The sequence below is a fragment of the Bos javanicus genome, chromosome 5 (assembly GCF_032452875.1).
Source record: "Bos javanicus breed banteng chromosome 5, ARS-OSU_banteng_1.0, whole genome shotgun sequence".
In the NCBI taxonomy this organism is placed as follows: Eukaryota; Metazoa; Chordata; class Mammalia; order Artiodactyla; family Bovidae; genus Bos; species Bos javanicus.
The window spans coordinates 8,524,300-8,535,083 of record NC_083872.1 but is presented as its reverse complement, the minus strand read 5'-3'; positions in this window follow the sequence as shown (position 1 = coordinate 8,535,083).

Here is a 10,784-nt window from a genome sequence, read left to right as displayed (position 1 = left end):
ATGCTCCTAATTCATTTCACGATGACTCCTCATGCTCACTAATCAACAATATGTACTTTTTACGTAAATGGTTCTACAAAGGAGCTAGATTCTTCCCGCACTCTATTTCCTCAAACATTTCATCCCCCATCCTGAAATGTCTTCTGATCCTTCCTCTGTCCACCAAAATCCAATTTGCTTGAGAAATCCTCTATAGAGTCTTACTGGACTACTTCCAATACCAGCTTCTCAAACACTGATTCATGATAAAGTTTTCACAACACAGGACAAATAAGAAAAACATCTTTTATGATGGCCAATGAATATAAAACCTGAATAGTCAGGTTCTGATTTTCATTATTCTTTGTTATATTTGAATATCCATAGTATGTTTATATATCAGGTTTTTAGGGACAAAACTAATTGCAAATATCTGCTATCCCCATAAGTCATTAAAATAGCCTGAAAATTCCATTATTGAGCACTTACACTACCTTTCTCAGACAGCTTCTACCCCCCAATAGCAAACCAAAAATAATTTATTGGTATGTGGGCCCTGATTTTGATTTTGTAACATATGGTCATACATTTATATCTTATAATACAGTACTTAAAAATAGATAGAACTTGCATAATGTGAATAGACTATCTTACATTTTTGCCAACTGCTTCAGGATCTTTTGTATTGTCTCCCCTATATATTAAAAGGTATTATTTGGGATTCATACCTAGAGTTTATCTGGTGTAGAAAAGACATGTAGTACTCACTTGCTGATTAGCTACAATAATGGCTCATCTAAGGGAATAGAGAAACAAAGTGACATTTCTATTAGAGGACAGCTTCTTAAGGACAATGATTTGATGAATAGAGAGTTAATGACATGAGCCATTCTGAAAATATCCAACTCAAGTAACACAGTGGAAGAAGATGAAAACATCCATTTCTGATTCAAATATCGCCTGAAGATTTATGAATTATTGATGATCTCTATAAATGTTGAAAACAGTGTTTATTCATGCAGACTTAGAACTTTCTCCCCTCTGCACTAAGAAGTGACCACTTCAGTTTCCCCAAGCCTTACACCAAATTGATAATAGAGTATGCTTGTGGCAAGAAAAATGATTCTCCTGCTTTCAGAGCTACAACAGAAATCTTTCTTTTCCAATGCAGAAACAATAAAAACATAGCCTAGAAAACTGCCATAGAGGTGAAAGCGCAAGACCTTTGTTTATGAGGGAAAAAGTCCATGTGTATAATTCTCTTGCCTTGCCTTGGGCCAAACACATTTAGATGTTGAAAAAGGAGGAATCCTCTCTTTCTTCTTACATAAAATGTAAACTTTGTACATGTGCCCTATTTTAATCTCCCTTTCAGTTAGAGCTGCCAGTACACAATTCGACTGTTTTCATTCAACTGCCTCTCATTATTTGTATCTTTTTAAAAGCAAAACTAGTTTGTGCATAATGATAAGGTCCAAACCAACATTCATTTTCTATAAAATTATATCAAGTCACTTACATTTTCCTCTACACAATTAGTATATTTATCTTAATAATGATTCCCCAAATGTCCTAGAAATCCTTGGCTTTATTTCAAAATAAGTATGTTGGTTTGACCTAAGGCTAGTATAAGAAAGATATTTCTGTGGGAAATATTTTAGGGAACAACTTAGAAAGTTTTGTATCAGGGATGATCTGTAATGACTTTTATTCTTTAAGATCTATAGAAGTGCTTGTCATTTATTTACATTAAGAAAATGATTACTTGAATACAGCAAAGCTGAAATCTTGTTCATTAAGTTCATGTTTCATATAAATATCAAAATTTATACTGTTCCCTTGTGGAGTTTAATAAGAGCTTTATGATTAATACAACAAGGATAGAAGTTAACTTGTAAACAATATTAATCAATTAAATTGACCAACTTGTTATGAACATTTTAATGACCTCTTTCTTTCCTGTTGGAGGAAGAAAACACTTTGTGAAGTTCTGTACTAAGAAAAACAATTTGTTCCATGTAAAGTATAATTGACCCCTGAACAACACAAGGGTTAGGGGTCCCAATTCCCTTGCAAAAATAGTCCTATAACTTGATCCTTTGACCCTCAGTTCAGCATCCACAGATTCAACCAACCACATTGTGTAGTACTGTAGTTCCGATTTACTGGGAAAAAAAAAAAAAAGCAACACTACGTCTAAGTGGACCTGCACAGTTCAAACCCATGTTGTTCAAGGGCCAGTTGTATACAGACGAGTCGTATGAAACAGGCAGCCCCAGCCGATCCAGCTGAAGCATATAGCTTTTAAACTTGGAATGCACGATCCAAAGAGTTTAAATGTTTATATTTTACACTAATTTTACCTGATTGATTTTTTAAATGATGATTCCTATATACTAAAAAGAAACTGTCTCCTTTGAAATTAAGAAACTATGGGATGAGCTAAGAGAGTAACATAGACATATATACACACTGTCATGTGTAAAATTGCTAGCAGGAAGCTGTTGTATAGCACAGGGAGCTCAGCTCGGTGCTCTGTGATGACCTAGAGGGGCAGACTGGGGTGTGCTGGAAGGCGACCAAACAGGGAGGGAATATATGCATACATACGGCTGAGTCCCTGGGTTGTATGGCAGAAACTAACAACATTGGAAAGCAATTATATTCCAATTAAAACAAAAACAAATCATGAATAGTTAAGTTGTCCCAAATTTAACCAGGAAGCAAGTAATGATGAAATGTAAGGTTTGCCTCTACTGGCCTCAACCATTTATCTAATGGTAAGGAAGTAAAAGTGGTGAGCATCAGGATGTTGTCCCAAGACTCACAGGAGATAAATTCCTTCAGGAAGCAAAAGAAGAAAATTTCAAGTTTTCTTCTCAAAAGAATTTAAGAGTAAATAGAGAATATAATAAAGTTCAACTCTCTCAAAAATCAAATACCTATTTACTTAATACCTATAATATGCACATAATATCTAAAACAAATCTAAGCAAAATAGTTAGTTGGAAGATAGAATAACTTCTTATTAGTACTTTAGACCCTTTTATTTTCAGCCTAAAATTGAGGAGGTTGAGTTTTGATTAGATTTTCCCCAAAGACATAATAATTGGAGTAAGGTGTTTCAAAGTGTTATAGGAGGTAACATGGAAGCCAGGAACCTCATTTCCCCCTTTCTTTTGCCTTCTGTAACTTATGGGGACTTACAGGGCTTTAGGATTTACCCAAAGGTTCTCATTGCCCTCAACTAATTAACAATTAACAGTGAAATAAAGATATAAATATACTGTGAAATAAATATATTGTCAATATATTTTTTACTAGTGTGAGATTGACAATCTTATTAATACAGACATTTTCCAGCTACCTAAGTAATATTTATGTTTTTGAATTGGACTTGAGTAATTCTGCAATCAACAAATGTATTACAAATATAGCAGAGCACATAACTGTATTTTAAAATATTGGAATTGAATTGGAATCCTCTTGTAAAGCTTTAAATGTATGGAAGTAGGCTTATAAAGAAATCTCCAACATGATACACAAACATAATGAAAATCAACAATGAACTTAAATTTAAAAATGTATCTTTGAAGGAAGAAAAACAACATTTTACGACCATCTTTTTATTGCTTGCCCTATATAGCAGACCATGTTTCATTTTACCATCAGACACATGCAAAGTATTTCTATGCATTCTTCTGGGATGCAAGGGACATCTCCTAAAGACTCCTACCAAAAACAAGTTCAGGCAAAAACATATTCCAATATATTCTTTGTGCTACTTTTCCACAAAGTCACTGACTATTTTTCAGGAATAGGAATTCAAACAAAAGCTGTGGGATGCCAAGAAAGATCATGAGTTGTTCATACACTTGATAGGTAGGTTTGTTACATTCAAAAAATTAAATAAATGTAGTGATATACAAAATTCCCAACCATTTGCCTTATTTCATAACTGCAAAGAGTTAAAAGTAGCCAAATTTATGAACTCTATTTTTTTATTTGTCTGATTCTTAGAACCCAGATTTGTATGTGCAGATTAATTCCATGATGTAACTTGTGAGATTGTATTCAAAGTTGATCAACAAATTCTATTTTTCCTATACACCTGAGTAGGTAATATATTTAATAAAGATATATATGTATCAAATATTTTGTATGTATACTTTTACCTGTATCAAATGTTGACAATAAAAATAATTTTAAGAAAAAATAAATCATATTCCTTTTCCACTACCTTCACATAGGAAAATGTTGTAGATACTTTGTATTCTCAGAAAAGGACCTCAAGATAACTATTAGAGTAAAATAAAAGGCAATGGAATTTAGTACGTTTCAAATTATAAAAACCTCAAACCACTCATGGACCCTAGCACCAGGCCCACCCACTCACGGACTCCTCCAGTTGGCCTGCCCAAAGTCTCAGGCTGGGTTAACTAATGAAGAAATTTACCTTCCAAACTCAGGGTTAAGATAGAAAGAGATGAGTACTTCCTCAAATGTACAAATGACAATGCAAGCTACGTGGATCATGAAAAGGGAGAGAAACATGTCACCACCAAAGAAACAAAATAAAGCTCTAGGAACTGAACTTACAGGAAAAAAGAACACATTATATGATAAAAATTCAACTAGTCATCTTAATGAAGCTTAGTGAATACACACAAAAAAACAAACAGTAAATAAAACCATAAAATCAATACCTTAAAAAATGAGTAGTTCAAAAGGTAGCAGCCATACAAACAAGAAACAAAGATTCTGAATCTGAAGAATACAGTGACTGCGCTGAAATATTCAATAGAGATCATTAGAGCAAAGTCTATCAACCAGAAGAAAGAAATAGCAAACTCAAAGGCAAGTTATTTTAAATTGTCTAGTCAGGGAGACATAAATAAAAAGAGAGAAAAGTAATAAAGCCCACAGAACCTATAGAATACCATCAAAGAGAATCACATCATGGGAGTTCTAGAAGGAGAAAAGAAAGACAAAGCAATAAGAAGCTTATTTAAAGAAAAAAATGGCTAAAAATTTCCCAAATCTAAGGAGGACAAAATGGACATCCAGATACATGAAACCCAAAAATTTTCCAAGATACTGGATCTAAAGAGTTCTACACCAAAACAAAATAGAATTAAATTGTCAAAAATTTTTACCAACTAATCCATGTGATACACACCACATGAACAGAATGAAGAATAAAAATCACTTGCCATATCGATAAATGTGGAAAACTCAACTAACGAAATTCAACACCCTTTCATGATAAAAACTCAATGTGTATAGAAGGATCTTACTTCAACACAATAAAGTCTGTATATGAAAACCCCACAGTTGTTGTAATACCCAGTAGTCAAAAACAAAGGTTTTCCTCTGTGATCTGTAACAGGCAAAATGCCCATTCTTGCCATTTCTTTTGACATAACATTGGAAGCCCTATCTAGAACAATTAGGCAAGAAAAAACAATAAGCACCCAAATCAGAAAGGATGAAGTGAATTTATATCTGTTTTAAGATGAAATAACTTTACATGTAGAAAAAGTCAAATACTCCAACAAAAAACTACTAGAACTAATAAATATTCAGAAAAGTTTCAGGATATAAAATCAGCACACAAAAATAAGCTATATTTTTATACACTAACAATGAACAATCCAAAAAGAAAATTATGTAAAAAGTTCCATTTAAAATAGGATCAAAAGATAGACTGCTGCTGCTGCTGCTGCTAAGTTGCTTCAGTCACTCTGACTCTGTGCGACCCCATAGACGGCAGCCCACCAGGCCCAGCAGTCCCTGGGGTTCTCTAGGCAAGAACACTGGAGTGGGTTGCCATTTCCTCCTCCAATGCATGAAAGTGAAAAGTGAAAGTGAAGTCGCTCAGTCGTGTCCAACTCTTCGCGATCCCATGGACTGCAGCCTACCAGGCTCCTCTGTCCATGGGATTTTCCAGGCAAGAGTACTGGAGTGGGGTGCCATTGCCTTCTCCAAAAGATAGACTACTTGGGCATAAGTTTAAATAAGGAGGTGAAAGATTTGTACATTGAAAACTGTAAAACACATATGAAAGCAGGCACAAATAAACAGACATGCCATGTTTGTGGGTTAGGAGAAACATTGTTAAAATGTTGATACTACACAAAGAAATCTACAGATTTAATACAATCTCTATTAGGATCCCATGGCACATTTTTAGAGAAACAGATAAAAGAATCCTAAAATTTACATGGAACCACAAATAGCATGAAGAGCCAAAGTAACTTTGAGTAAGAAGAATACAGTTGGGGGCATCATTTTTCCCCACTTCAAACTACAGTAACAAGTTAAAGTAATCAAAACAGTATGGCACTGGCATTTACAGAAAGACATAGACTGATGGAACAGATAAGAGCCCAGAAACAACCCCACGCATATATGATCAACTGAATTCAGAGAAGGATATCAAGAAGACACAATGGGCAAAGTGTAGCTTCTCCAATAAATGGTGTTGAAATAATTGGATATCTACATCCAAAAAATTAAACCAAACCCTCATATTACAGCATACATAAAAATCAATTCAAAATGGATTGAAGACTTAAATGTATGATCTGAAACTGTAAGACTCCTACAAGAAAATATAGAATAAAAGTCTCTTGACAATGATCTAGGCAATGATTTCTTAGATATGACACCAAAACCACAGACCCTCTTCTCACCTCTGTTATGACTCCACAGAAGATACATAAAACAACTTACAGTTTGTAGGGAAAAAAATCCAACATATCACCAGTAATTATAAGCTTTTATTCAGAAGGCCACAGATTATCTTTTGGGGGAAAAAAAAGGTAGAATTTTTACAGCTTTTTAGTAATGGAGTCATCTGAAGTTCAGCTAGTTTCAGGAATAGTGGGTCAAAATTTGTTTTAAAGAGGGAGAAATTGTTCCTGTACTTTAACAGTCATGGTTTTGGCAGTTTAATTTATCAAGAAACAATTAGTAAGTTCAAGTTCAGTAGGGGATTGAAAGAAACAGCTGCAGTTAACAAGGGCTTGCAAGGGACTCAGTGGAAAATTTTTAAGCCTCTCGGGTTTTTTTTTTTAATTTATGTATTACAACTCTGCTATGTACCAATATTCCTTGCTTTCATTAGATTCGTTTTCAGTTATTTGTATTTATAAGTGTTTATTATGATAATACACCTACAATGTAGGCAGAAAATTTTATTTCTTATTGGATGTTATTTTACAATATGTTGTAATTAAGTTAATCAAGTAATAATCTTATTTTCAACACATTTTTAAAGATCCTTGACACTCATTTTTTTTCTAAAACTAAATTCTTATAAAATTTTGAAGCACCTTATATATGTACTGCTGCTGCTGCTGCTGCTAAGTCACTTCAGTCATGTCCAACTCTGCAACCCCATAAACGGAAGCCCACCAGGCTCCCCTGTCCCTGGGATTCTCTAGGCAAGAACACTGGAGTGGGTTGCCATTTCCTTCTCCAATGCATGAAAGTGAAAAATGAAAGGGAAGTCACTCAGTTATGTCCGACTCTTAGCGACCCCATGGACTGCAGCCTACCAGGCTCTGCCATCCATGGGATTTTCCAGGCAAGAGTACTGGAGTGGGGTGCCATTGCCTTCTCTGTATATATGTACTAAGCACTGGAAAATTATGATAGTAGTTAGTTACCTGGTTTAAAAAAAATTTAAAGTAAAGTGTGTAAAAGCTGGATTGTAAGGGCCCAATTAAAATGCAGGTAGTGAGGAAGAAGGGGCAGTTAAGTGAAGTTATTTACACTAGAGCATCTGATGAAGAAGGGAAGGGGTAAGGTAGAGTAGCAACTTAAGAGGTCAGATGGGAACATCTTATTTATATATTTACTTACTTCCAGTCTTACTGAGACATACCTGACATACAGCACTGTATAAGTTACTGTATATTGTTATAGGTACACAGCATAACAATCTGATTTACAGATGTCATGTAGTTATTGTCACAGTGAATTGGTGAATAGCCATCATCTCATAGAGGTACAAAATTAAAGGAACTGAAAAGTAAGTAATATTTTTTTCTTGTGATGAGAACTCTTAAGAGCTTCCCTGGTAGCTCAGTAGTATAGAATTTGCTTGCAATGCAGGAAAAGTGGGTTTAATTCCTGGAGCAGTAAGATCCTCTAGAGAAGGAAATAGCAACCCACCCCAGTATTCTTGCCTGGGAAATCCCACTGCAGAGGAGCCTGGAGGGTTGTAGTCCATGGAGTCACAAGATTTGCATGAGACTTAGTGACTAAACCACCACCAGAACTCAGGATTTACTCTTTTGATGTTCATAGGTAACATACAGCTGTGCTAATTATATTTATCATGTTACACATTATATCCCTAGTACTTATTTATCTTACAACTGGAAGTTTGTACCTTTTGACTGCCTTCATTCAATCACCCAATTTCTCCTCCCTTGATAGCCCCTCCACCCTATCCCTGCTTCGAAAGTAAGACAGACCTGATCTCTTTTTCCAGGAGTTTGTTTCTGAAGTACAGTTGACCTACAATACTACATTAGTTCCTACTAGACAACATATTGATTTGATATTTCTATACGTTTCAAATTGATCACCACAGTGAGTCAAGATATGTCACCATTAGGGAGTATCTTTTATAACAGGTGGAATCTATTCATGTTATTCAACAAAAGGAAAAAAGAGTAAGTTTAGAATATTTGATGGAGTGAAGTCTCAGCAGATACAGGAAGTAATGAGAGTGAGAACACAGACTAAAGATGGTGCAATCATGCTAGGTAAGTTTCATCTCCTCAGGAAAGCTGTGAATAAAATCATTTGCTAAGAAAGATGTGGGGAAGGGGACTGAATCTTTAGGAAACTGAGGGAATGGAGATTAGCAAAAGGTGTCCTTGAATGTCCTTTCAGGAGTCTCCCTAGCTCAAGCTGCATGCAGATTGCCAGCTCCTGTTAAACAGAGAGCCGACTCAAGGAGACAGTAGGAACCTTTTCATAGTCTAGATAACTAGTGTGCCAAGCAAATTATAACAATAGAACTCTTGGGAAATGGCAACTCACTGCAGTATTCTTGCCTGGAGAATCCCAAGGATAGATGAGTCCATAGGGTCACAAAGGGTTGGACATGGCTGAAGCAACTTAGTACACACACACAGTCATGAAAACCTCAAACTTTTATAACTGTTCTCAAATAGACATTGTAGTAGATGATTACATTCATTTCAGTTGATTCTCATGTTTTAAAACCTATGCAAATCTGCAAGACCCTAAGAGATGTGGGTACCCACTAAAGACAAACACACACACTCAATGATTTTTATTATGCCTTGGCTTTAGTTTGATAAGTTTAAATGGTACCACCTGGTGAGTTGTAGCTCTAGTATATGTATATCTGTTCAGAACAATATAATAAGTAATATTCTAAAAGCTGAGTCAATTGTAGTATTTACGAGTCTTGTAGATATTGGGATAAATAGTACCTTACTAAAATTAAGAATAGCAGCATATTCAGATCTAAACATACTACCAACAGAATGCAGACATATGATTCAAAGTAATCACAGGTAATTCTGGAAGAGATTACGAACAATGTTTAGAAAGTAACTATGATAAAAGATTAGGACATAAATACAGTGAAGAAAACGGGTTTCAGAGGAGTCAGAGTAAATATGAAATTAATACTGTACCTCTTATAAGGTCTGAGACACAGAGTTCTTCTTAACACACTGCAAAGTGATGGAGCACGTAACTACCACTGTAGTATCAGCCTAACTCATTACGATCCTTTAATTCAACTCCTAAAACTAGGAAAGGGAAGCAACTAGGGAATCCTGTTTATGTTCTAAAACTTTAGCTCTGTGTTCAAGATTTGTTAAGCTCTAATTGTGTATTTGACCCAAACTTCTCTCTCTGAGTTTCTCTCTCCTGAGATTACAAATATGAAAACTAAGTTCACGCGAATTAGCAGATGTAAACCAACTGTCTTCCACAAACAATAGAAGTCAAGAACTTACAACAGGTATTCATAAATAAACTACAGGATTTCTAAAGGTAAGCCAGTGAACTGTAATTCTTTTCAAAGCTTGAGAGCTTTCCTACCTTCAGGTTCATAAAAAATCTCTATCCTATACTTTCTTATCATAAATTTCTTCTATTCTTAATCTTTTTGAAGTTGATCTCTCATAATTGTCATCAAAAATTCTGAACAATGTAGAAAGAGATGAAAATCTAGAATAGGAGAACACTTTATCCAATTATTCTTTCCAATATGCAGCTTGGGTTTCATTCCTGACTCAACCACTTACTAGCTATGTGTCCTTTTCAAAAAAAATTGATAAATTCAAAAAAATTGAAATCATTTTAAGCATCTTTTCTGATCACAATGCAGTAAGATTAGATGTCAACTACAGGCAAAGAAATATTAAAAATCCAAACATATGGAGGCTAAACAACACACTTCTGAATAAGCAACAACTCACAGAAGAAATAAAAAAAGAAATCAAAATATGCATAGAAACAAATGAAAATGAAAACACAACAACCCAAAACCTATGGGATTCAGTAAAAGCAGTGCTAAGGGGAAGGTTCATAGCAATACAAGCTTACCTCAAGAAATAGGAGAAAAATTAAATAAATAACATAGCTTTACACCTAAATCAACTAGAAAAAGAAGAAATGAAGAACCCCAGGATTAGTAGAAGGAAAGAAATATTAAGAAATTAGGACAAAAATAAATGAAAAAGAAACAAAGGAGACTATAGCAAAAATCAACAAAACTAAAAGCTGGTTTTTTGAGAAGATAAATA